The sequence below is a fragment of the Ictidomys tridecemlineatus genome, chromosome 9 (genome assembly GCF_052094955.1).
Source record: "Ictidomys tridecemlineatus isolate mIctTri1 chromosome 9, mIctTri1.hap1, whole genome shotgun sequence".
Taxonomy (NCBI): Eukaryota; Metazoa; Chordata; class Mammalia; order Rodentia; family Sciuridae; genus Ictidomys; species Ictidomys tridecemlineatus.
Window position 1 is genome coordinate 1,740,941 of NC_135485.1, and position 27,536 is coordinate 1,768,476.

Genomic DNA, 27,536 nt, shown 5'->3' on the forward strand with positions numbered 1-27,536 from the left:
GTGGTGCTAAGGATTGCTCCTAGTGCCTCACATGTGCTAAGCAAGTGCTCTACCACTGAGCTACAGCCCCAGCCCCTCTTTAGTTTTTTGAAACTAATCGTTCAGCCATTATCTTTGAGATTACAACATATATCCTTATTTTTTTTGTCTAATACATTTATTGCTTTCATGAAAATGTGAGAATCTCAACTTCATTTACCCACCTTCCATCTTTTTATTCAAGTTGTCATGCAGTTTTTAGTGCTGTATGTATTATAGATTTGGGGCTATGAATTGTGGGATAGTTAACTTATCTGATTTTCCTTTTAAGTGCATCTTGTGCCCATACACATTTATATCTTGATTAATAATATTTATTGCACATGGAAGTAATACAACTGCAATTTTATAAAAGTATCCACTATATGCAGCCTTTTTCTGAAAGTGAGTTCTAAGAGCCTTCCAGAGTCATGAGGCTGCTGCTCTGATTGCCTACTCCATGCAGGATTTCACGGGACCTCCCACACTCCTGCCAGAAGAAGTTTCTCTCTTTTTTTTTTTCTTTTTTTTTTTGAAGTACAGAGATTGAACCCAGGGGTGAACCCACTAAGTTACATCATCAGCATTTTTATTTTGTTTTGAGACTAGATCTTGCCACTTTGCTAAGGCTGGTCTTGTGAACTTGTGATCCGCTGGCTTCAGCCTCAAGAGTTGATGGGATTATAGATGTGCACCACAATAAATTTAATTCTTAGAACATGCACAATCCCCTCTCTTCCTGTCTTGTATTCTCCCTTTGGTGGTTATTATTATTATTTTTTTAATGTGTCAACTTGACTGGGCCAGAGAGTGTCAGACATTCGTTCAAACATTATTCTGGATGTGATGTGAGGGTTTTGGGATGAGAACATCAGAATTGGCTGACTGAGTAAAGCCACATGGTGGAGGGTCTTCTTCAACCTGCCGAAAGCCTCATTAGAACAAAAGAACTGAGAGCACTGGGGTTGCAGGAGGCCCTGGTTGGATCCCCAGAACTGCAAACCTCCACTGAAACCTGAGAAAGAGGGAACTCCTCTGTCCTGCTGGCTCTTCCTGGGCCTCAAGCCTGTTGGCCTGACTGGAGCTACACCTAGTTTCTACTGGTCTCCACTGCAGATTTGGGGACTTGTGGCCTCCATATTACATGTGCCAGTTCTTTGTCACAAAATATCTCTCCAACCTACTAGTGTTTCTCTGGAGAGCTCTAATCCATCCCTCAAGGTGTAAAAATTGATTCTTAGGGGGAGAAATTAACTAGTTATGTTTTGTTGCTCTCCAAAGCTCAACTATACAAGACAAAATCTTATTCCTTAGTATTTTTCTCCTTAATTTCGTGTTAATTTTTCCTTAGCGTGAGTCTTAATCCATTTGTGTTGCTCTAAAAAAATTACCACAAACTGGGAGTTTACAAACAATAGATTTTTTTTTTTTTGGTACTGGGGATTGAACTCAGGGAAACTCGACCAGTAAGCCATATACCCAACCCTACTTTATATTTTATTTAGAGACAGGGTCTCACTGAGTTGCTTAGCAACTAGCTGTTGCTGAGGCTGGCTTTGAACTCATGATCTTTCTGTCTCAGCCTCCCCAGCCACTGGGAGTACAGGCATGTGTGCCACTGTGCCTGTCAGATTCGGCCATTTTTACTTGTTGCAGCCACAATAACTTTGAGGGGTCCTGGGACATGCTGAGCTTCCCCTGTTGCCCAGTGTGGCACTGCTGTAAGCCCTTTGTACTGAGATGGGATAGCCCAGTTCAACTCCTGAGAGAGGCCTCCCCTGTCCCAGTCCCCAGAGTAACTACGGATTGTATCATTGAGTGCTCTATTAGAACCCAAGTCACACCTGAGCTGGGACCTGGGCTCTGCCTCTATGGGGTGGCTTTGGACAAATACCTTACCATCTATGAACGTGAGTTTCTCATTCATCAAATAGGGGCTAATGGTACCTATCTCCAGAGCCATTATGTGGACTGAGATGAGATAGCAGCAGGCAGCAGGGTTAGTGTATAACTGCTGGACAAACGGCCATTATTATGTCATTCATTCACTTAGCAAATACTGGAGTGCTGTGAGTCCAGCCTTTTGATCCTGGACTCTGGTGCGTGAGGAAGGCACTCCCTTGTCTTCCCCTGCCCCTTAAGGAGTTTCCTTTTGGGGGATATTGGTGACAGTCATGAATCCCAATCCCATGACAATGTGCCAAGAGGGGGGAAGCACAGGGATTGTGAGAGAAGGCAGGTATCTGATTCAGGTTCATAGGGTGCAGGTGTGGGGAGGGATAGCCTGAGACCTTGCCCACTATGGAGTGCCCAAGGAGACAAGGAGTCGGGGCTTGGCGGCATTCCGACCCACTCTCTCAAACCTCCTTCAGTGGCAGGATCACTGGAGACCTTAGGGCGGGGGGTGAGGGAACTCCTTTTTTTTGCTGATAAGGCGGAGCTTCTGGAGGGCTTTTAGCAGAGGGTATATTTGATCACTCGAGCGCATTCTGTCTGGCGTGAATGGGTCAGGATTAGCAGCTGTGGCAGGGAGACAGGGAGGCAAAGAAACACCGGCAGACTCAGGAGAGGGCGTACTTGGAGGCGGCGGACCACACAGGGCAATGCCAAGCTCGGCCGCCATCTGGGACCGGTAACGCATGGAACGAAGGCCTGGGCACACGTCTCCTGTCTCCGTGTGTTTGGAGCGTAGGGACTAGTCAGGGTCCCTCTTGCCTGGGTCCAAGGACATGATGTATCTTGGGCTTGCTGGTGATGGATAGGGCCCCCAAGAGGTGGGTCCAGGCAGCGGCCCAGCACTCTGGCCTGGACCCGGGGGCCCGCGAGGCCGGAAGCGCCTGGCAAGGTGGTGAGAGGCGGCCTGATCGGCTCGGGGGTGCGGGCAGACGGCTCGAGGGAAGCGCGGCCTTTGGGCCCCGGGCCCCTAACTGAGCCGGCGGGCATCGTCGCCGTGGACCCAACTCGGCGCTGCCCAGGTCCCGTGCGGCAGCCTGCAGCCCTCGAACTGATCCGGGACTGGCCAAGGTCACCGAGCTGCAGGTGGAATGAAGCACTTGGCTAGGGCGGGGCGAGATCGGCCGTGCTTTCCGAGCAGGGCCCCAGCGCGCCCCAGCGGCTGCAGGGGCTCGTCAGAGCCGGAACCGCGCGACCCCCACGCTACTACGCTCGGCGCGTCTACCACCCCGCCCGCCGCCGACTACAGCGCCCACAGGGCCGCGCGGCAAGGCGGAGCCGGAACGCTGGCGCGCCCGTGACGTCACGCTCCGCCCCGCCTCTGCTGGGTGCGCACGGCTCGACGGGAGTCGTGGTATCCCCGCGGGCGCCCCGGCGGCGGCGCGGGCGGCGCGGACTTCAGCTCCCGGCGTGCCTCGCGCGCCGGCGACGTTAGCGGCAGGCGGGGCAGCGAGGCGAGGGGCGGTGGCGTCCGGGAGGGCGGAGTGAGGCGGGGGAGGGCGCCCGCGCCCCTCCCCCTCCCGCCGCTGCTTCCCCCTCCCCCGACGTAAACTGGGATCCCTTTCCCCTTGTGTCCGCCATATTGGACTCTAACTCTGGTCAGCGGCGGCGCCGGGCCCGGTAGACTCGCCGTCCCTCCCGCCAGCGGCCGCCTCGCAGCTCCCGCCCGCCCCGCCCTCCCCGCTCGGGAGGCGACCCCGCGCCGCGCCCCCCGCCCGGCCAGCCGCAGCGCCCGCCGCCGCCGCCGCCTCCGCCTCCGCCGCCGCCCTCGCCGCCGCCCGTGGCCCCGCGCCCGTCCGCCCGCGCACCTTCCCCGCCCGCCGCCCGTCCGCCCGCCCGCCATGAGCCCGGCCGACGCCAAGCGCGGGGCCAGGCGCCGGAAGAACAAGCGCGGCGGCGGCGGCGGCTCGGGCGGCGGCCACGGCGGCGCGAGCGGCGGCAAGGCCGGCCCGGCGGCAGCGCTGCGCGGCCCTCAGGCTCCGGGCCCCAGCGGCGCGGCGGGCCTGCTGGGCGGTGCAGCGGCGGCCCACGGGTCCCTGGGCACGGGCGGCGCCGCCGGAGGCTACTTTGAGGTAAGCGTGGCGGCGGGGGGTCGGGCCTGGCGGCCGCGGCCGCCGCCCCCTCGCGAGCGGCGGCCGCGGCGCCGGCGGATAACGGGCCGCCGGCCGCTGACAGCTCGCGGCGCGCGAGGCTGCGCCGGCAGCCGGCGCTGCGGCCTCCGCGTCGGCCGTGGTCGGCCCCGCGCTCCAACCCTGCGGGGCCGGGCGAGGCGTGGCGGAAAGTGCCCGGTAAGTTGGCGCTGCCTCTCCGGCGTGGCCTTGGAGAGCCCGCTGACAGTCTCCGGGGGCCACGGCCCGGTCCCGCTCCCCCGGGTGCTTAGGGGCAGCGAGGCGTCTGCTTGCTCGGTGTGTTTGTAGTGTGTGGCTGGGGAGTTCGAAAAAAATTATTTTCGGCTCCGTTGGTGCTGGCCAGCGGGTGGTGGACTGCTGTCTCTATTCGCTGTCGATTGTAATACTTCGAAGAGGTATTTCTACGTGGATATGCAGTTGGCATGGGCATTTCCAGAGATTGCATTGGCCCCTGAAAGAGAATGGGTATTTTTCGAAAGTTATTTGAGTTCTTACAGTGTTAGTGGGACTCTTACATTGCGTTGTCTTACAGACATTGCGATTATAAAACAAAAAGCCTTAGGATTTTTTGTGCGCCACGTCCTGACACAGATTGTTTTATGTGAGTTTCCAAATACTATGTTGGACCAGTATATAGTGAGGGCAGATAAGAGATCATTGCATATGGCATAACTTTTTGATACTTGTGCAGTTGCAGAAAAGTGCAGAAATGCATGTCTGCTTAAGTTTGAGCTTGAACTACTCCTGGTGTTCTCTGTAGTATAAGTGTGGTCATTGGAGTTTATTTTGCATCATGTTGTTAGGTTTGTTTAGGATTCTGGGTCATAGTCTTGAGTGTCTATCTCCAGAGGTTGCCCTTACCCAAAACAGCTGCAGTTCTTGGGATCCAGGATGAGAGGCTTGTGCATTTTTTTTAGGTCAGTATTTGGTGATTTTGGGAGGGGAGGGTGAGAGGTCCCTCTTCGCAAATCCTTTGCAAAAACGTTTATAGTGTTTATTGTGGCTGAATGTAAAATAACCCATTTCTATCAATTCAATAAAAACTAATTGATAGCACAATATCATTCTTACACTTTAGCCTTTCATACCATTCAGGGTTTTAGTAATTTCCATTTACTTTGCAATAATTAGTTAAAATGATCTTTTAGTTGTTACTCTGATTACTTTTTAAACTCAGATAACGTATACCTACCTATTATTTTTAGTAGGACTGTTATGTTAAACTATTATGCATCAAAGGTTTGACACCCACTATAAAAGAAAATCTCTAACATGCACACATACCAACAAAAGTTTATGGAATGATGTCTATTTCTTTTTGATATCTTCTGTTCATTTTCATTAATAAAATACTTGTTGTGGTTCAGAGAATTATTTAATGCGTACTATTGAATTTTGACCCACAATGGAAAAGCATTAGCTTTTCTGTAGTTCCCGCACTCTCTTTTTTACTGGGGATTGAACCCAGGGCCTTGTGTATGCTAGGCAAGTGCTCTACCACTGAGTTGCTTCTCCAGCCAGCTCCCCTCCCCCACTTCTATCCCACCTTTCCTCCCACTCTCTCTTCCCCTCCCCTCCCCTTTTTTTGGTACCAAGGATTGAACCCAGGGGCACTTAACAGCTGAGCCACATCTCCAGCCCTTTTTCTTTTTAATTTTGAGACAGAGGTCTTGCTAAATTGCTTATGGCCTAAGTTGCTGAGGCAAGCTTTGAACTCCTGCCTCAGTCTCCTGAGTTACTAGGATTATATGCGTGCGCACCACTATCCCAGCTTCCAGACCTCTGTTAAGCTTTTAAATTTCTTCACAAGTTGTGTTTTAATCATGGACTAAACATGTTTTCGGTACTTGTGATAGAAAATCTTAATGTAATTCTCATAGGCCCTGAATTGTTTCCCCACAGAGGATGAGTTTTCTGGGTACCTTGTCATGGTGCAAGGCACTCAGAACAATATTAGCAGGTAACAGCTAGTGGGTCCCAGCCCTGTGTTTCTCAGAGAGGAGCATCTGCATTCCATAGAGAGTCACCAGACCAGAAGGTGGCTCAGAGAGAAGACATGGAGAAAGTCTGTCTTCCTCCTCAGGAGGAACTGGTGTACAAAGCTTGGGGGAACACAGGTTTCAGAAGATTGAGCCGCGTGCAACCTTTTAGGGCACCCAACTCTTAGGATTTTTGTGAGAATTAAACAAATCAATGCAGAGGAAGTGCTTAAAACAGTGCCTGTTGACCCACAGTAAATGCTGTGTTTTCACAGATGTCATTTTTCAGGAGGTTGGGTTGGAGTTTTAGCCATTCTGCAGCAAGATTCTATTGATCGAGCTTTTTCCATTTGTGAAATGGAGAAATAGTACATGTGAAATAAAAATGTTGGATGAGGTGCTGAGGATACAGCCCAGTGGTAAAAGGGTCTGCCTAGCATGTTCAAGTCCCTGGGTTCAATCCCCAGCACCACAAAAAAAAGAAAAAAAAAAGAAAAAAGTAATATTGGGCATGGGTCTCGGACTAGGTCTTCTGTAACAACCTTGTTTGGTCATCTGCTCTGTCCTAATAGTGAAAGGCTAGCCCTGAGATGAATAGTTGGTAGGTGAAACATATCATGAATAGCCCTAATTATTTTGCATTTCTATTTTAATGTGTGATTTTCATAATGCTCATGATGTATTAAGTGAAAAACTTAAAAGAGTAGTATTTGTGAGGCCTGTGTGTGTCCATCTTGGCATAGGAAGGTCTTACAGGGTGTTTGTATATCAGACACTTCGTGATGGGCGTTTGAAGGCTTAATGTTCCCTTTTTCATATGCTTCAAGCTTTAAAACTTTTCACAATCTGATATTACAAACATTTTTCTTTTTTCAAATAAAACTATGCTTTTTCCATCTTTTGGTAGTTAAACATTTAGTTATTATGTACAAGATACAAATAATAGCATTAGAATTTTGTTTTCTAAATAAGTGTCCAAAATTGAGTGTCATACATGTATTATTTACAAAAAATAGAATTCCTCTATTATGGAAGTTGATCTGTGTCACTTGTTGGAATATTAAATTACATTTGATTTGTACTCACGGAGGACTGGAGTGGAAATTTGGGGCTATTTTTGTAGTCCTGTTAGAGATTTACAAAAGTATGCCATTTGGGATAGGATAGGGGTCGAAATATATTTTTAAATTGATATTAACATTTTAAAGTTGGTGAAACCCTCTTGTAGTGTAGGTAAGGTAATAATAGTTGAGTTGAGGCATTGGTAATAGTCCTTTTTCAAGGCTGAAAAGGAGGCAAGGAAGAGTTTGGTTAATAGTGTTGAAGGCCACCTCAATGATGTTGAGGTTAGGTGGTGTGGTTGCTGTACAAACAGCCCTGGTGGGATTATGGATGTGTGGAATAGATACTTGGGGGTCTTCCCTATCTGGTAGAAATTGCTACCATGATGAAGTGAGGTTCTTCTTATATTTGCTTTAAGAAACTCTGTAATTCACAGAAGTAAATTAAGTAAGAATCTAGAACTTCCAGACCTTTAGCTGTTTAGCTGGGTGTGGTGGTGTGTACCTGTAATCCCATCTCTTTGGGAGACTAAGGCAGGAGGGTTTCAAGTTTGAGGCCAGCCTGGACAATTTAGCAAGACTCTGTCTCAAAATAAAAAATAAGAAAAGAGCTGAGGATGCAGCTCAGTGGTAGAGAGGCCCCGAGTTCAATCTCTGGTACTTCATGCACGCCCCCCCAGCCCCCCCCCACAAAAAAAGATTAATGGTTTAGCATACATTGTTACTATGTAAGTTTTAGAAATGATGCAGCTCATTACAACCCCCCTCTGAGATTTAGTGTTGCTATATATATGTAGACGTGTGTAATGAATATATCAGGGTACAGTGAGTGTCTCCTCATACCCCAGAATGTGTTCTCCTTTTCATAGTCATTCCTACTACCATTCTAATCTGTATCTTTTTGATGTATTTTACTGGTATTTCATAGAGAAGGACTTTGTGCTGGGGTTCTTTGGCTAGGTGTTATATTTGAGGTGCTTTTGGGTTGATGTAGCATTTGATTGTTCTTTTTCATGGCATATATGTTTCCATTGTGTGATACTTTATGTGTTCTAATATTGATGGATATTTGGTTTTTTTCTTTTTAAGGCCGATATGAATTGGAGCTGATAAGCATGTCTTTTGGTGGGCATGAACACTCCTGAGAGTTGGTGTATGTACCTGGCAGAGGAATCGCTGAGTATTTGTATGGTTCAACTTGAGTAGATTTAGCCAGTTTTCCTAAGTGGTACTGTTGCATGCTTATCATTAGAAATTAGCATATAATGAAATTGATTTTTTTTTCCCTGTACTGGGGATTGAACCTAGGTGTGCTTTGTCACTGAACTGTATGTAATTTTTTTAAATATTTTTTTTTAGTTTTAGATGAACACAGTAACTTTATTTTATTTGTTTATTTTTATGTGGTACGGGGGATCGAACCCATGCCTCACGAATCCTAGGCAAGCTCTCTCCACTGAGCCAGAACCCCAGCCATATTTATTTTTTTAAATATATATATATATATATATTTAAAATATTTATTTTTTAGTTTTTTATGTGGACACAATAGCTTTATTTTATTTTTATGTGGTGTTGAGGATCCAACCCAGCACCCCGCACATGCCAGGTGAGCGCACTACCATTTGAGCCACATCCCCAGCCCTTATTATTTTTTATAGTTGGAGCACAATGCCTTTATTTTATTTATTTATTCTTATGTGGTACTGAGAATTGAGCCCAGTGCCTCGCATGTGCTATACAAGCGCTCTATCCCTGAGCCACAACCCCAGGCGGCCCCCCTGCCCCCATTTTTATTTTGAGACAGGTTTAGGCCAAGTTGCTGAGGCAATCCTGCCTCAGCTTCCCAGGTAGCTGGAATTATAGGTATGAGCCACCATGCCTGATTTTTTGGGGGGTTTGTTTTGGTACTGGAGATTGGATCCAGAGGCACTTTACCACTGCACACATCCCCAGCCCTTTTAATTTTTTATTTTGAGATAGGATCTTATTAAATTGCTTAGGGCCTTGGTAAATTGATTAGGCTGGCCTTGAATTTGGCATCCTCCTGCCTCAGACTGAGGAGTCCCAGCTATGTGGGGTACCTCAGAGGCTGATCTGCTGGCAATACAGCATGTGCTGTGAGGTGGCTTTTTGTTTGTTTTTTGTGTTAATCCTCACTGTGTTAACCCTGACTGGTCTTAACTAGGACACAAGTGGTTCTCCCACCTCAGCCTCCCAAGTAGTTGGGACTACAGTAGGTGCTCACAGACATGCCCAGCTTTGATTTTTTAAAAGTGCTGTTACTTGGATTTTGGTGATGGAAGGGTATTGCTAGGGATTGAACCCACAGTCTTGCTCATGGTAGGCCAATGTTCTACCATCGAGCTACACTCCAGCCCTGTTATTTGAATTTTAGCACAGATGTAGTCCCATGTAATCACTGTCATAATTGGATACAATATAGTTTCATTATCCACAAATCTGCCTCATGTTATCCCTGTGCAGTCATACTCTCTGTAATACCTTTTGTTTTCTTTGGATACTGGGAATTGAACTCAACCACTGAGCCACATCTCCAGCCCTATTTTGTATTTTATTTAGAGACAGGGTCTCACTGAGTTTCTTAGCACCTCGCTTTTGCTGAGGTTGGCTTTGAATTCGCAGTCTTCCTGCCTCAGCCTCCCCAGCTGCTGGGATCTCTCCCTAATTCCTAAGCACTTTTCGACCACTACTCTGTTCCTTATATACTTTTAAATTTCAGGGAAGTTGGGGCTGGGGATGTGGCTCAAGCGGTAGCGCGCTCGCCTAGCATGCGTGCGGCCCGGGTTCGATCCTCAGCACCACATACCAACAAAGATGTTGTGTCCGCCGAGAACTAAGAAAAAATAAATAAATGTTAAAATTCTCTCTCTCTCTGTCCCCCTCTCTCACTCTCTCTTAAAAAAAAAAAAAAAAAAAGAGGCAGAAAGACCTCGTATTTAAAAAAAAAAAAATTTCAGGGAAGTCATGTAAATGTAGCCATAAGATAGCAAAGTTTTGAGGCTACACTTTATTTTACCTAGTATAATACCAAGATTCATTCAAGTTGTTGCATATACCAGTAGTTCCTTTTTACCCTCACCAACCCTTCTCTCTGCTACACATGGAACCCAGGGTCACAAGCATTCAGCCACTGAGCTGTATCCCCAGCCCTGTTCCTTTTCACTGCATAGTTGTCCATTGTATGGATGTACCACAGTTTATTAGTTGTTTCCTTGGTGGACATTGGGATGGTTTCTAGTTTTTCTTTTTTCTTGGATATGGAATTGCTATAAACATTTATGTGTGAGTTGGTGTGTGAAAGTAAATTTTCATTTCTCTATGATGCTAAGGATTAGGAGCTGTGTCATATGTAACATAAAACAAACTGTTTTCCAGATAGGTGTATTATTTTGCCTACCCACCAGTAACGTGTGGGAGTTCAGTTGCTCTGCATCCTTGCTAGCAGTTGGAATTGCCAGTAGTTATTTTTTTTTAAACCATTTTAATAAATCGGTATGTAGTGGCATTGTAGTTTTAGTCTGTATTTCCCTACTGACTAATCAAATTGAACACTTATCGTCTGTTTATTTGCCATTCTTGTGTTCTCTTAGAAGAGGTATATATTCAAGATTGTGGGTTTCTTTCTTTTTTGGCCTGGGTGTGGTGGTGCATGCCTGTAATCCTAGAGACTTGGGAGGCTACGATAGGAGGATCACAAGTTTGAGGTCAGCCTCAGCAACTTAGTGAGGTCCTCAGGAACTTAGTGAGACTCTGTTTCAAAATAAAAAAAAACAAGGACTGGGGTTGTGGCTCAGTGGTAGAGCATTTACCTTGCTTGTGTGAGGCACTGGGTTCAATTCTCAGCACCACATATAAATAAATGATTAAAATAAAGGTTTATCAACAAACTAAAAAAAAATATTTAAATAAATAAGAAGGACTGGGGTTGTAGCTCAATGGTTAAGCGCCTTGAGTTTAATCCCCAGTACCAAAAAAAAAAAGATTGTTTATTTTGTGTGTACACTGAGAATTGAGCCCAGGGGCTCTACCACTTAGCTACACCCCCAGACATTTTTATTTTTTTATTTTAAGAAAGGTATCTAAGTTGTGGAGGTTGGCCCTTGAACTTGTGATCCTTCTGCCTCAGCCTCTCGAGTTGCTGGGATTACAGTTGTGTGCCATACCTGGACAATTTACCATTTTGTTTTCTTTTATGAACTATGGTTTGGTGTCATGTCTAAGAACTTTGTTTCAGCTTCAAGTTATAGATATTTTTCCTTATATTCTAAAAATTTCATAGTTTTACATTTAGATCTGATTCATTTTGTGTAATTCCAGATAAGGTAGACAGTTTGGGTAAAAGTTCCCTTTTCTTTCTTTTTCCTCTTTGTATGTGGAATTCAGATTGCTCCAAACTCATTTCTTGAAAGTGGCAAAAGTAACTGATGGTCTGGAAGACCTAACCCAGTTACAGCATGCCTATCATGCCCAAGGCCCAAGCAGGCAACCCTAAAAAGCTAATTTGTCTTACTTGTGTGGGTTATTCTGGGTACTCTAGTTTTTTTCCAGTGATCTATTGGTCTGTCCATTGCCAGTGCTGCACTGCCTTGATGACTTGTATCTTAAAAATTGGGTAAGTTGGGACTGCGGTCATGGCTCAGTGGCTCAGTGGTTTAGAGTGCTTGCCTAGCACTTATGAAGCACTGGATTCAATCTTCAGCACCACATAAAAATAAAATAAAGACATTGTGTCCACCTACAACTAAAAAAATAATTTTTAGAAGTTGGATAATGTGGTTCCTCCAACCTTAAACATTTAAAAGATTTGTTTTGTTTTATTTTGTATAGTGGGGATTTAACTCAGGGGCATTCTACCACTGACTACATCCACAGCTCTTTCATTTTTTATTTTGAGTTAGGATCTTACTTTCTGAGGCTGGCTGAACTGGGATTAGAGGCATGCACCACTCTGCTGGTTATTTTCTTTGTCTTTTATATGCATTTTAGAATCAGCTTGTGTATATCAATAATTAGTTCTTCTGAGATTTAATTTGAATAACTTTAAATCTATATAGATCAGTTTGGTGGAGAATTGACATATATTTACTATGTCAATTTTCCAAAGCATGAAAACGATGTGAGTGTAATTAATTGGTTGTTTGATTTCTTCCATTAGTGATTTATAGATGTTAGTGGTACAGATCCTGTACATTTTTTCTTAGATTTGTACTTATTTCATGTTTTTTAATTTTTCATTTTTCTTAGCTATTTCAAATATGCCTGCCTCCCTCATGTCCTTCTTTCCTATCTCCTTTCCTTCTTTTCTTTATTCTGTTGAACCCAGGTCCTGGAGTATGTTAATAAGCACATGCTTTTCCACTGAGCCACACCTTCTTTATTTGTATATAGAAATAAAATTTGGGATGTAGCTCAGAGGTAGAATACTTTCCTAAAGACAGTAGAATGAATCGGATATTATTTTCCTAGATATGAATACACCACCAGTGTAACTGCACATAATGTACAACTACAAGAATGAGATCCTAATTAGACTAAGTTATACTCCATGTAGGTATAATATGTCAAAATACACTCTAATGTCATGCATTTCTAAAAAGTACAAATTAAAAACAAACAAAAAACAAATACTTTCCTAGTATGCACAAGATCCTGGATTTGGTCCTCACCACTGCAAATATAAAAAGGAGTATAATATTTTTGTGTTTCCTTTCTGTCCTTTGGTCTTGCTGAAATCATATATTCTGGGATTTTTTTTGTGGATTCATGGGGTTTTTCTGAATAAATAATCATATTGTTTTTCCTTTTTTTTCCCCCCATTCTATGTTCCTTTTATTTTTATTGCTTTATTAAACTGGTTAGGACTTTGGTACTCAGGATCCCAAGTTATGAGAGTGGATATTGCTGCCTTTTTCTGGATGTTGGAGGGAAAGCCATTAAGTATGATGTCTGTTGTAGTGTGTTTTTTTTTTTTTTTTTTTTGGTAAATACTCATGATCAGTTTAAAGAAGTTCCTATGTCTGGTTTACTGAGAGATTTCATTAGTGAATGTTGAGTTTTTAATTTTTTTCCCCAGAATTTTTTTGAGTAAATTGATTATGGTCATGTAGTATTTCTTCTTTAGACTACTAATAAGTGGATTGTATTGCTGATTTTGGATATGAAACCAGTTTGCATTCCTAGAATAAACCCTACTTGGTCGTGGGTGTTACTGTTATTTGTGTGTGTGTGTGTGTGTGTGTGTGTGTGTGTGTGTGTGTATGTGTGTGTGTGTGTGTGTGTAGTGGAGGGGCGGATACTGGGAATTGAACCCAGGGGTTTCCACATATTAGGCAAGTGCTGTACCCCTAAAATACATGTCTAGCTCCCCAATCCTGCCACTTAAAAAAAAAATTATTTTGAGTCAGGATCTTGCTAAGTTTTCCAGGTTGATCGTGAACTTGTGATCCTCCTACCTTGGCCTTCTGAGTAGCTGGGGTCACAAATGCGCATCACCATGCCTGATTTGCTTGGGTTTGAGAATTTCAGGTAGAAGATAGCAGTTTAGATTATTGATTGGAGACCTTTCTTTAATTTCTTTCTTTTTCTTTTTTTTTGTAGCAGGGATTGAATCCAGGGGTGCCTAACCACTGAGCCATATCCCCAGCCCCCCCCCCCCCTTTTTTTTTTATTAGAGACAGGGTCTCACTGAGTTGCTTAGCGCCTCACTGAGTTCCTGAGGCTGGGTTTGAATTTGAGATCCTTCTGCCTCAGCCTCCCCAGTTGCTGAGATTGCAGGCGTGTACCACCATGCCCAGCACCTATTTTTCTTCTTTAAATATTGAATGCTCTCAACTTCTGTGTAAGCTATACTTTAGCTGCATCTTACAAATTTTTGTATGATGTACTTTCATTTATATTCAGTTTAAAAGTTTTCTCATTTCCTTTGAATCTTCTTTGACTCATGGGTTGTTTTAAAGTACATTGTTAAATTTCCTGTTCTCTCCCCCCCTTTTTTTTAATATTTATTTTTTAGTTGTAGTTGGACACAATACCTTTATTTATTTTTATGTGGTGCTAAGGATTGAACCCAAGGCTAGGTGAGCCCTCTACTGCTGAGCCACAACCCCAGCCTAATTCTTGTGTATTCTTGCTGGTTTTTTTGGTGTCCTAGTTCCTTTTATTGCTGAGAAAGGAGAGTTGAGGTCTGTTATTAGAATGTGGTTTGCTGACATCTCCTTACAGTTTATTTAGTTTTCGCTTCATGCATTTTAAAATCTTAGTTGTTTGGTGCATATACACTTAGAATTGTTTGTTTTCTTGATGAATTGACCCTTTTTGTCACTTAAGTTATGTTCTTCTCATCTTTGGTAGTTTTCTTGGCTCTGAAGTCTTATTATTATTTTTTAAGTTGTTGATGGACCTTTATTTTATTTATTTTTATGTGGTGCTGAGGATCAAACCCAGTGCCTCGCACGTGCTAGGCAAGTGCCACTGAGCTACAGCCCCACACCTTCAGGTTTCTTTTAATTAGTATTTTTTGGTATATCTTTTTCTATCCTTTTACTTAACCTACATATATCTTATTTTACTTGACATGAGTTTCTTGTAGACAGCTGCTTAGTCAACTTTTGTTAATAATACATTTTCATATTTTCAGTTTTAGTTATAATATGTATATGAAATATGCTTTCTAATTTGAGGTCTTTCTTCCTGAATTAATTGCTAATTGAGTGTTTGGTACTAGTTTGGGATGCTGCCATGTGCATTATGTTTCATATAGTTCTCTTCATCAACATTATTATTATTATTATTATTATTATTGCTGCTGAGAGTCAAACCCAGGGCCTTGTGCATGCAAGGCAAGCACTCTTCCAATTGAGCTATATTCCCAGCACTTCTTCATGATTTTTTTTTTTTTTTGGTATAGGGGATTGAACCAGCAACATTTTACCTGATGACATTCCCAGCCCCTTTAAAAAATTTTTTGAAACACTTTCTCCCTAAGTTATTCAGGCTGGCCTGGAACTTGCGATCTTTCTGCCTCAGCTTCCTGAATGACTGGGATTACAGGTGTGTGCCACCACACCTGGCTTTTCACTGAACTTTTTGACCCAATAGGCTTTATAAACTGATTTGCTGGATTACATCAACATGGAAACACAAATTATATTTATTTATGTATGTTTTTGTACACACATATGAACATGTGAACATATAATGTGGTTTGTTGACATCTCTTTACAGTTTATTTAGTTTGAACCCAGGGTTCTATCCCTGAACTACATCCCCAACCCTTTTAAAATTATTATTATTATTTTTGGTACCAGGGATTGAACTCGGGGGCATTCAACCACTGAGCCATATTCCCAGCCCTTTTTTTGTATTATTTTTGTATTATTATTTTTGGTACCAGGGATTGAACTCAGGGCCATCAACCACTGAGCCAAATTCATAGTTAACTACAGTCTAATCTTTCTTTGTAGAAATATTTGGTGTTTATTCCACTGTGGTGAAATAGTCCAGTAGGACAGACATTCTACAGGTTACACCTGGGAGCTCAGCCCCTCTTGACAATCTGTTAGAGGTTACAAATTCCTGGTCACTGATCAGGTTAGTGTAGAGAAAGGGGTTACCAGGCCCTGATGAAGTTTGTTGCATTAGATGAAGAAATTCCATAAATGAATTCTTGACTGTGCTTATATATTGTTGTTGCTGCTGCTGCTGCTTTTTTTTTTTTTTTTTTTTTTGTTACTAGGGATTGAATCCAGGGGTGTTTATTCACTGAGCCATATCACACTTCCAGTCCTATTTTTTTTCTTTTTTATGTTTTGAGACAGGGTCTTGCTAAGTTGCTTTAGGATCTTGCTAAATTGCTGAGGCTGGCTTTGAACTTGGGATCCTCTTGCCCCAACCTCCCAAATGACTGGGATTATAGGTGTGTGCAACTGTATCCAGCTGCTTTCTGCTTTTTTTTTTTTAAACCTTTATTTAATTTATTTATTTGTATGTGGTGCTGAGAATCGAACCTAGGGCCTTGCACGTGCTAGGCGAGCACTCTACCTCTGAACCATAACCCCAGCCCTGCTTTCTGCTTTTAAAAGCATAAAAAACAGCATCATTTATTAACAGTCCTAAATTGTAGCTACTGTCTTCCTCCTTCCCTTATTAGAATAATAGGAGGGTTTGGATATGTCAGCTGGTCATTGCGATTAAACGTTTCTCCATAAGCTGTGAGTTGAAATGTTCATTGTGTTTTTGTGTGTTTACAGATGATCCATGCAGTTTGTTGGTAGTTTGTTGGCATAGCAGAGTAGAGTATTGCAAGACTGGTGATTTTTTTTTTTTTTTTTGCTGAGGTAGTGTTTGTTGTTGAGTTTGAAAAATTCCTCTAAATGTTGTAGTCAGCACTCTTCAATTTCTAGTGGCATTTATTACTTAGTCCTCACTCAAGGTAGGAAACTGAAGCTGAGGGCCTAGGAATATAGCTCAGCTGGTAGAGTGCTTGCCTCACATGCACAATAACATGGTTTCAATTCTTAGCACTACAACAAACAAACAAAAGCAAAAACTGAAGCCCGGGCATAGTGGCACATGCCTGTAATCCCAGCCACTTGGGAGGCCAAGATGGGAGGATCTTGAGTTCAAAGCCAGCCTCAGCAAAAGCAAGGTACTAAGCAACTCAGTGAGACCTGGTTTCTAAATAAAATACAAAATAGGGCTGGGGATGTGGCTCAGTGGCTAAGTGCCCCTGAGTTCAGTACCGCCTCCCCCTTTGGGGTTGGGGCTGGGGCTCAGTGGCAGAGCGCTTGCCTAGCATGTGTGAGGCCCTGGGTTGATCCTCAGCACCACATAAAAAAATTAATGAATAAAATAAAGGTATTGTGTCCAAGTACAACTAAAAAAATTAAAATTAAAAAAAAAAAAAAAAAGAAAACTGTCTTGCTATCCTAGTTCTCCTTGCTCTCATTCACCCTATGTTTTCTCTTCCTCCAAGCCTTAGTCTGGAACCTGCTCTGCTGCTTTCTTCCACCCTCCCTACTCCTGTTCCTTCTGCCCTTCCTCCTGAGCAGGGGAGAATCTTCAGCTTTCTTTGGTGGCACCTTCACTTGCTCCTACTACTACCCCTTGCCAGACCTTGCTGATTGGGTCTGGCAGGTCAGCATCCATCTTGCTCTTTGCTTCCTTTTACCTCCTTATTCCAGGCTTTGAGTCCTCCCGGCCTAGTGGTCTTGCTGTGCTGGTTGTGTGATGCATCTGCACAGCTTGAGCAGGCTGTTCCTCTCACCTCCGTGCCTTTGTTGGGACTCTCCTGTCTTCTGGGAAGGGAACTGCTGTTTCTCTCTAAGGTGGGGGTCATGCACTGTCCCGGTGGGGCACATGTTTTTCCTCTAGACCAGGTCCTTACCTCCCTTCCAGGTTTCCTTGGTGTCTGTCCTTGACAAGCACATAGCTCATACACACTCAGCAGTGTTGCTGAGGCCCAGGCCACTCCACAGGAGTTCTTGCAGTTCTACCTTCTTCCCTTTTTCTCTAAAATCTCTTCTTTGCCTTCTGCTTTTGAAGAAAGCATTTATGCTTTTTCCAGATTAATTCAATATTGCAGAGCTTCTTAATTCTTGGATTTTAGTGAGTCTGTGGCTGATGGAAACTCAGTTGCAGAATTTAGAAGTGGATATGTTATCCCAAGGCCTTTTCAGGTGTCAACTTTTCTGTCCTGCATCTTTCCTCTTTCATGGTGTTATTTTTCTTAGTGTTCATATTTTGAGTCTTCCATCTTCTCTTCCCTACTCCTCAGTCCTTCTTTTGATTTTGCCTAACCCTATAAGGTACATTTTATCCAACAAGATTTCTCCTGTCCACCATATGACTTGAAATACTGGCCAGTGGTACTGGTTGATATTGTTTGCTTCTGCTTTCTTCTCCTCCATTCATGTTTTACCCCCTTATCCAGCTCTTGTATCTGCTTCTGTCATCAGTCTTTCCCAAGGTTATTAAGCCATCATATCCTTTCCAAGACCTGTAGTTGTTTTTTGGTCACGATTCTTTTTGAACTTTTTTGCATTTGACTTTGATTATATATAAATTTCTGGAAAATGCTTTGTCTTTGTATGTATAGCTGCATTGTGCTTCTCTTGACTATTGTTTCTCTTACTCCCTGGCTTTGGTGAGTTCACTTACTTCAACATCCATACCAGTTACCATTATATATTTGATTCTGTATTTGGTTAGTTCTTCAAGTTCAGATTTACATTTGGTATTTCTGACGGATAATTGGAAACTCAGATGGGAGGTCAGTATGTCTTCAACATTGTGGAAGAATGATTGGGACCTTTGTTCAGACTGTACTCTTCCCATGTTATACAATAATGCTTAGACATTGTTGGTTTGTTTGCTAGTAAACTTGTCAAAAAGAGTTTTGGGGTCTGGGATTGTGGCTCAGTGGTAGAGGGCATGTGTGAGGCACCAGGTTCAATCCTCAGCACCACATATAAATAAATAAAATAAAGGTATTATGTCCATCTACAACTAAAAAAAATAATAAATACATAAAAAAGAGTTTTTGTCAAAAGGTCTCAGGTCAACCATATGTGGTTGTGCATTGGGCACCTTTTCAGTATTTGTCAGATAAGAAAATTGTGCTAGATAATTCTGAAGGTCTTTGTTAACTTTATGACAGTTCTTTGTCATTTCTGTGTTATTCAGTTTCAGTGATTACCTGCTGCCTTTTGTATGTGTCTCTGAAGTGTGTGTCAGGGACCACACCAAATGCGTGTTTGATAACTGTTTGGGCTGAGGGAAGAATATGTTGGCACTTAATTTTTTTCTTTTTCTTTTTCTTTTTTTTGGGTGGTGCTGGGGACTGAACCCAGGACTTTGTGCATGCGAGTCAAGCACTCTACCAACTGAGCTATGTCCCCAGCCCAGCACTTAATTTCTAGGTAGGACACTAAACTTTACAAACTCTCACTGCCCACTGTGGTGATCCGCAGTGCAGGGATCTTGCCTGAATTCTGAGCAGTCCTGAGGTAGGAGATGGACTTGTGACTTAACATGTATTCTCACTTGAGGTATATACAGCTGTGGAAAACTGGGCATTTATGTAGCGCTCCTCTGGTGCACTCATAGATTCTACTGTCTGGTTTTAATTAAACTGGTTCTGATAGGATAGGATAAACTGAAACAAACCTTGGATTAAAGATAGTGCTCATCATGAAAACATGGGGGATAATAGGAACACACAAGGTAGAGCTTGCACTTCTGCCTTCTGCACTAGCTTCTCCTAGCCACATAACAAAGTTAGAGATTATCTAAGTAGAGCCTGGCACAGTGGCATATGCTTGTAATCCCAGCAGTTTGAGAGGCTAAGGCAGGAGAATGCAAGTTCAAGACCAATCTCTGCAATTTAGTGAGGCCCAGAGTACTTAGTGAGACCTTGCTTCAAAATAAAAACAAAAAATGGCTAGGGATGTGGCTCAGTGGTTAAGTGACCCTGGGTTCAGTTCCTGGTACAAAAACAACAAAACAAAAACTAAGCAGAGTCAGCTCCCAAAGATTATTCAAGATATGGATTTATATTCACTTTTATTAGTGACCAGCTATACCTGAAGTGGTTATCTCACTTTAAGAGATTGGGGAGTGGGGACACCTTTATAGCTGGCAAAACATTTTAAGAATATGTGTCCAGAAGAAAGCACTTCCTATAAATTTTGTGACTGTGTTTGAAGACATTAGTTACTCATGTTTTTATAGTTTCATTAAGCTCAAGATTAAACCTTTCAAAGTTTCTATCCTATATTTCTTTTGTTCTTTCTTTTGTGTATGTATATGTGTGTACACACACATCTATGTTCACACTGAGGGTTGAGCCCAGGGTGCTCTACCTCTACCACTGAGCTACACTCAAGTCCTTTTTATGTTTTGTTTTGAGATATAAGACCTTACTTAATTGCCCAGGCTATCCTAGAACTTGTGATCCTCCTGCCTCAGCCTCCCAAGTTGCTGGGATTACATGCTTGCACCACTGTGCCTGACTTCTAGGCCATTTTTCTGTATTCGGTAGAGTTCAGTTGCAGAAGCAGCTCTAGCTGGCTTGCCAGGGGCAGATATTTAATATGGAGAATTAGGTACATTCAGCCTTTTTAAAAGGTCTGGAGGAACAGGATGTTTGCTGGATTTCCAAATACAGCACTCAGCTGTAGAGTTGGTAGAGCCAGTCTGCAACATCTGCCACTCTTATCCAGTACTGAAAGACAGACATCTGCCATTGGGAAAAGCTCTTTCTGTAGCAGTTGGTGGGAAAGTGGGCTGAATGTTAGAATAATACATAGGAAACAATATGGCAACAAAAGAAATACATTGCTTTGTCAGCAAATGCTTTTGGAGTATTCCATAGAAACAATTGCAGGAGATTTGAAAAATAAATGATCAGAATAAATCATGGGGTGTTTGCTCTGGTATGATGGAAGGTGGTGTTTTTAACAGGAGTAATCCTGTGCCTTTGCTAGATTCTGATGAAATGCTTTTTTGGGGGGATATGGGGCGAGGCAGAGCATGTATATTCTGAAGTTATTTCTTGTGTAGGGGTTTTGTAGTAAAACTAGAACTAAGTGGTGAGGGGGAAGGCCCTTCTTTTTCAAGTGTTGGGAAATTGAACCTCCTAGATAAGTACTCTACCACTGAGCTACATAGAGCTACATCTCCTGCACCAGAGCAGTTTCTTCGTAATTAAAAAAAAAAAAAAAAAAAAAAAGGCTTCCTGGCTAAGATAGGACTGCCGAAAAAGCAATACATGACACACAGGAGAGTGTCTACAGCAATCCCAAAACCTTTACAGAGTGCTAAATCTTTATAATATTTTGTAATGAGGTGGGAGTGACTATGAAAATACTTGCAAGACACAGAGGTTTGCTGGTTATCTTGTGTCAGGTTAAAAGTATTGCCTGTTCAGATGAAGTGAGTATTTTTCTTTTACATAAAGATGAATGGTCTAAATAGCTAACCTTTTCTTTAATAAGTGGCTGTCAGTAGAAGGTTACTTAGCAAATTCAGTATTTTTGAGAAAAATAAACATATAATTTTACCTCTCAAGGTAAAGGTGACATTTTAACAATGAGTAGAAAATTGCTTTTTGAGAAAAATTTGCTATAATGAATGTTTTGAAATAGATGTTTAGAATTGTCTCCACTGTTTTGTGTATTTGCTAAGAATAATATAAATGGTCATCTTACTGAACACTTAAACTTGGGAATGAGTTTTTCAGGTTGTTTAAAAGCTTCTTGTTATAACAGTAGATTTTTGAACTTTTTTATTAAGAATATAGAAACATGATACCTTCTGGTCACCATGTAAGAACAAGAACCTCTTGTGAGGAAGATGTGAATTGACTAGTTGAATTTCATCAAAGCCCTTGCACAATATGTGGATGGGTTTGGAAACCAACTGTCCTGAGCTAGTAAGTACAGCTAGTGATATACTTCTTCCACTTAGCTCCACACGTGTTTGAGAAGGACCTGTTTTTGGGGCAATGATTGAAAGTAAAACAGACTGTCTAAATAATTGGATTTAGGTGCTTCCAAGATCTGGTTTTAGCAGAAAGTATTAAAACAGGATTCTAAAAAAAATAATGAAATATAGTTGTATTGATCTCCTTAAATATTTTTGTTATAATTTTTGGTTATACATAAAGGCTTTCAGTATTTTAAATAGAAAAGAAAATAAATATGCAAAAATACAGTTTTATTTTTATCTCATATTTTGTGTTTGTATTTGTGTACATTTTTGTTGTCATTGTTTTGTTTATTAAGTGCTGGGGATTAAACCCAGGGGCTTGCTTGTGCTTTATCACTGAGCTACACCCCTGTCCTATTTTGTATATTTTTTACTGCACAGAAATAGCATTCATCATAGTGTCTTCCTTGGTACTGTACGGATACAGGTGATCTCAGGAATGCTGTACTCCAGTGCCTCACTCCAGGGAATACTCTGTTAGGTGGCCTGGGCATGTGAGCCTGGATCCTAGTGACTGAGGATCCCTGAAGCATAAGGCTTCCTAGGTGTCTCAGTCACCTCTTCAGCTGGGTTCTCTAGTCCCCTTCACCTGGGCATGTGCTTTCTTACACCCAGATCAAAGTTCCCTTTGCTCTTCTCTCATTTCCACCCATCCTCCCTGGTTTGCAAGCCTGTAAGCCTATCTTTGTCCCTCAGGGTCTGATGCTTCCTTTTCTGGTCCTCTCAACCAAGCAGTGACTTTTCTGTTGACACAAAATTTTTACAGTTTATTAATCCTTGGGAAAAATTTGCACAATCACCACAGATAAAGTTATTGCAGAATCTTGATTCCTTTGGCTTTTTTTAAATTTTATTTTTTAGTTGTAGTTGGACACAACACCTTTATTTCACTTGTTTATTTTTATGTGGTGCTGAGGATTGAACCTAGGGTCTCCTACTTGCGAGGCGAGCGCTCTACCACTGAGCCACAACCCCAACCTGACTGACTCCTTTGGCTTTTTGCCAGCGCCAGCATTTTTCCTTCATAGCCCCCTGGACTTTCTTCATTCTGTTCTTGTGTTCCTTTCGCTGTTTTCTTCAGGTCTTTTTCTTTTCATAACAGGCTTGGTCTTGCCAGTCTATGTTTGGGTTCATTTTTGTTTGCATTATCTAAGGAATCATAAATCATGTCCAAACCAGTTGTTTTGCCACCTCTGATGGGTTTTGAATCTGAACACAAAGATGACATCTGGTCTTGTCTTGTACATTTTGGCTAATTTTTCTCAAAATTTTTTCTTAGGTACAGTTGCTTTCCCAGGGTGAAGAACATCAGTGACCATTTGTTTCCTCTGAAGTAGTCAGTTGGTCCTGAATTTCCTGGTCTAGATAATCATTCACAATGGTAGCCAATCCTCAGAAACCCCACACTTAATACTTTTTTTAACCTACACATTTATTATCTCTTATCAGATTGGAAATTTAACAAATGTAGGATTTTTTTTTTTTGTATTAGTGATTGAACCCAAGAATGTTCTACCACTGAGCTACACTCCAGTCCTTTTTATTTTGAGACAGGGTCTCACTAAGTTGTTGAGGCTGGCTTTGAATTTGTGATCCTCTTGCTTCAGGCTCCCAAATTGCTGGGATTATAGGATTGTCACCACCTCTGGCTAAGACATAATATCTTGATCACAAGTGTTAGATGAATCAAATGAAATACAGAATTAGGTGGATTTTTTTAAGTTCCCTAAAAATTTTAATATCATATTTGAGATAGAAATTTTCTCCAGTGTGAATTTAGAGTCCTGCTAATGTCCTGATTTTGAAAACTGCTGAACTGAATGGTCTTTTGAAAAATTCTAGGCCAGCCTTCCTTACATTGAGGTATATGTGTATTTGTATGTGTATGTGTATTACCAAATTTAGTGACCAGAACATAAAAGGAAAAAATCAAGAGACATCACTCTGAAAAAGTAGAGGTAGTTATTTGAAGAATTAGTACTTGGTAGGTAATTGAATGTGTTTTCTTGTGTATAGCAAAGTTGAGTCCAGATTTAGTTAATTTTGATTCTGGATTATAATAGGACTCTATTAAGTCCTTTCTCTTTATTGTGACATGGGATCTCATGATTGAGTAGGGTTAAGTCTGTAGATCATTTCAGGACATAAACAAAATTTGCCTTAATGTTTCCAGGTATTTATTGAAGCACTCATGTATTTATTGAAACACTCATGTGCAGGACCTGTGTGTGTGGAGTTGATAAATTATAATGGAAATTCTGAGGCCAGCAATCATAGAATATAGCTTTTTAAACATTTCTAAAAATTAGGTTTTATTGCTGGACACAGTGGTGCACACCCACTTGGGAAGCTAAGGCAGTAGGATCCTATGTTTGAGGCCAGCATCAGCAACTTAGTGAGACTCTTGACTCAAAATGAAAAAAGGGCTGGCGGGGCACGGTGGCACAGCCTGTAATCTCAGCGGCACGGGAGGCTGATTCAGGAGGATTTCTTTTTTCTTTCTTTTTTAAAGAGAGTGTGAGAGAGAGGGAGAAAGAGAGAATTTTTTAATATTTTATTTTTAAGTTTTTGGCGGATACAACATCTTTGTATGTGGTGCTGAGGATCGAACCCGGGCCACATGCATGCCAGGCGAATGCGCTACAGCTTGAGCCACATCCCCAGCCCGAGATTCAGGAGGATTTCGAGTTCAAAGCCAGCTTCAGCAATAGGGAGGCATTAAGCAACTCAGTGAGACCCTGTATCTAAATAAAATACAGAATTGGGCTGGGATGTGGCTCAGTGACTGAGTGCCTCTGAGTTTAACCTCTGGTAATAAACAAAATTAAAAATAAACAAAAAGTGCTGAGAGAAAAAAATGGGGGTTTATTTGGCTGGTTGTGCAGATATGAGCTGTTTGTCATTTTTAATAGGAGAATTCTGTTATGTAACACTCATCCTTTTTTTCCCCCTGGCGGTATGGGGATTGGTGGTAGGCAAGTGCTCAGCTGCTGAGCTATATCCCCAGTCCTAACACCAAAATCCTCTCTTGTTTTGGATACAGAGTCTCTTTAAGTTGCTCAGGGCCTTGCTAAATTGCTGAGGCTGGCCTCCAATTTGGGATACTCCTGCCTCAGCCTCTCTAGTCATTGGGGTTATAGGTGTGAACCACCTTGCCTGGCACACTGAAATACTCTTGAACTATAAGGAAAGTTCAGTCAGGGTATATTTGAAATCTGGGGCTTCATTAAATCACTGGTTCATCATCAGAGATCTAGAGCATCTGTTGTATGTCAGGAGTTGTTGACACTGAGGGCACATCAGTAGACAGAACAGACGAAGAGCCCGTGCTTCCTCTTGTGGGGATGGGCAGGCCTGAGGTGGGACATGAAGTGGGACAGGAGGAAGGACATGTGCCTCCAGTGTAGCATTGAAGTTCCTAGAGGTCTTCCTGAGAAGATCATGCTGAGCAGAAGTCCTGAGGCAGCAAGGGAGCCAGGCTTTGCATGCTGCTGGGTCTTAGATTTTCACTCCCTTCCTCCCCACCCCTTACCTCCCTCCCTTCTCCCCCTCCCCCTCTTCCTTCTTGTTCTTACTGATTGAACCCATAGCAGGACTGTGCTAGGCAAGTGTTCTGCCATGAGCTGCATCCTTAGCCCTTTTTTTAAATTTTTGAGACAGGGTCTTGCTAAGTTGGCCAGGCTAACCTTGAACTTGCCATCCTCCTGCTTGGGATCACAGGTGTTTACCACCTTACCCAGCTTCACATCTAATAATTAAATTTCCAAAATTTATTTATTTTTCTTGCTATGAGGTGAGCTGCTTTGCTCCATCACACATTCTTACCATGATGTGCTGCCTTGTCAGTGATTCTGGGTAGTTTGGCAGTGGCAAGTGTTTGCCATCTATTTGCTTTTTGCTCAGCCTGTGGGGCCAGTTTGAATCTATATGCTATGGGTGTAGATCTGGAATATCCCCTAAAGGCCCATGTGTTGAAGTCTTTGTGTGTGTATTTGTGTGTTTGTTGAAGTCTTGGTCCTCAGCTTGGCATGCTTTGGGGAGGTGGTAGAAACTTTCAGAGGTTGGTCTAAGTAGAAGATCTTTAAGTCTTTGGTGATATGCCATTAAAGGGATAGTGGGATCCCAGCCCCTTCCTCTTCCTTTTATGTGTCCTAGCCATGAGGTGAGCAGCTTTGTACCATCACACACTCCTGCCATGATGTGCTACCTTGCCACAGGCCCAGAAGCAGGGGGACTAGGAGACCATAGTCCCCCTGCACCCTCAAACTCTGAGTCAAATATTTTCTCGATAACCTGATTATATCAGGTATTGGTTGTAGTAATGGAAAGCTGACTAACACACTGTACTTTTTAAAATATATTTATTTTTTAAATTTTAGGTGCACACAATATCTTTATTTTACATTTATGTGGTGCTGAGGATCAAACCCAATGCCTAGTACATGCTATAGATGAACACTCTACCACTGAGCCTTAGCGCCAGCCCCTAATACTGTACTTCTTTGGACAAATTATATTATTCTTATTTCTACCTGTAGGTTGAATCGGTGTGTTCATGTGTCTTCTGTTCGTAAGTAGTGCAGTCTATGAGCCACACTGGATTTGTCCCTCAGTTCCCAGGTTCAGAAATCCTGAGCTGAAGAAGCAATTTCTAATCTCTGCAGTGTGGTTTGATGACATAGCTTGTGAGGAATCAAAAGAAACCAAATCTCCATTTTTTTCTCCATCTGTCTTTAACTTTTCCTGAGGTTTCATGAACTGTTACTCATCCTTACAGAGTTCATGGCACAGTCTTTTGATATATACCACAATAGTAAAGGGCCCTCTCACCTGTTTTCTTTTTATTTATTTATTTATTTAGTTATCGGTGGACACAACATCTTTATTTGTATGTGGTGCTGAGAATCAAACCCGGGCCGCACGCATGCCAGGTGAGCGCGCTACCGCTTGAGCCACATTCCCAGCCCTCACCTGTTTTCTTGACTGGAATGATGGATACTCTTTTCTCTCTGTGGAGTGGCGTAGAAAATAAGCCTGACCATAGATGCAAAGCTGTGTGCAGTTCAGGAGACAGTGTGTCTATAGGTGGACCAGTTACCCCCATGGGTACAGGCCCTGGTGAGCACTTACCCAGCACAGGGTAGAGTACTTTTCAGCCCCCACTTGGGGGCTGGAAACTTTTGTTCTTGCCAGTTTAGCAGAATGTGTGTTTTTGGCAAGTTTCAATATTATGGGCTTTGTCAGGTTGCATCTCCTGGGAACCAAGTTGAGCCAAGTGCTGGGCACATCAGGGCCTCCCTTTCCTCTCTGCAGCTTCTTCCCTCCCCCTTCCTACTCTGTTGTAGTTAGGATTCTTTTGATTGCCAGAAACAGAAGCCCACTCAGTTTAACTAACTTAAGAGAAAAAGTGCTGAGAGTGTCAGCTCTGATAGCAGCCTGGCTCTGCTCCTGCCCTTTCCTGTTGGATGACTTGTCCTGGCTTTTCTTTTGAGCCTGGCTTACCTTCCATGCTTGCTAACGTTCTCTGAATTTTAGTTCATGTTTGCAGAAGTGTATCAGTTCTTGTTTTTACATGAGACCTCCTCATGGGTCCTTGACGCACAGCCATACGGTAAGGGGCTAATGGTCCTCCTCCTGAGCTTGGAGGAGAGGACAGGTTCTGGGGCTCAAGGCAGCTGTTGCAACACCTGTCAGCAAATTTCTGTTTGGACATGTGTAAAAGTGCTATTTGTTATAGTGACTTGGAAGTAATGGCTTCTGAGGTAGAAAAGTAATTTTATTTAAAGATATGTTGGAGGAAAGCAGTTGGAAGGTTGTGTGTAGAGTAGAATTTTAGACTAGTTTATTTTTTGTTTGTTTGTTTTTTGGTACCACGGATTGAACAC

General features: G+C 42.6%; 1 protein-coding gene and 1 pseudogene across 7 annotated transcripts in view; one reads left to right on the top strand and one right to left on the bottom strand.

The window, feature by feature from the left end:
* Nucleotides 1-3,899: 3,899 nt before the first annotated feature.
* Nucleotides 3,900-27,536, top strand: part of Fam193a (family with sequence similarity 193 member A) — a 138,758-nt gene continuing 115,121 nt past the window's right edge. For 5 of the 7 annotated variants that reach the window (XR_013425623.1, XR_013425624.1, XR_013425626.1 and 2 more), the window contains exon 1: nt 3,900-4,043. The gene's annotated coding sequence lies outside the window, so the exon portion shown is untranslated. The remainder of the gene's footprint in view (nt 4,044-27,536) is intronic. The other 2 variants (XM_078020885.1, XM_078020886.1) reach the window with 2 other exon arrangements.
* On the bottom strand, nt 19,098-27,259 carry LOC144366979 (small ribosomal subunit protein eS24 pseudogene; annotated as a pseudogene).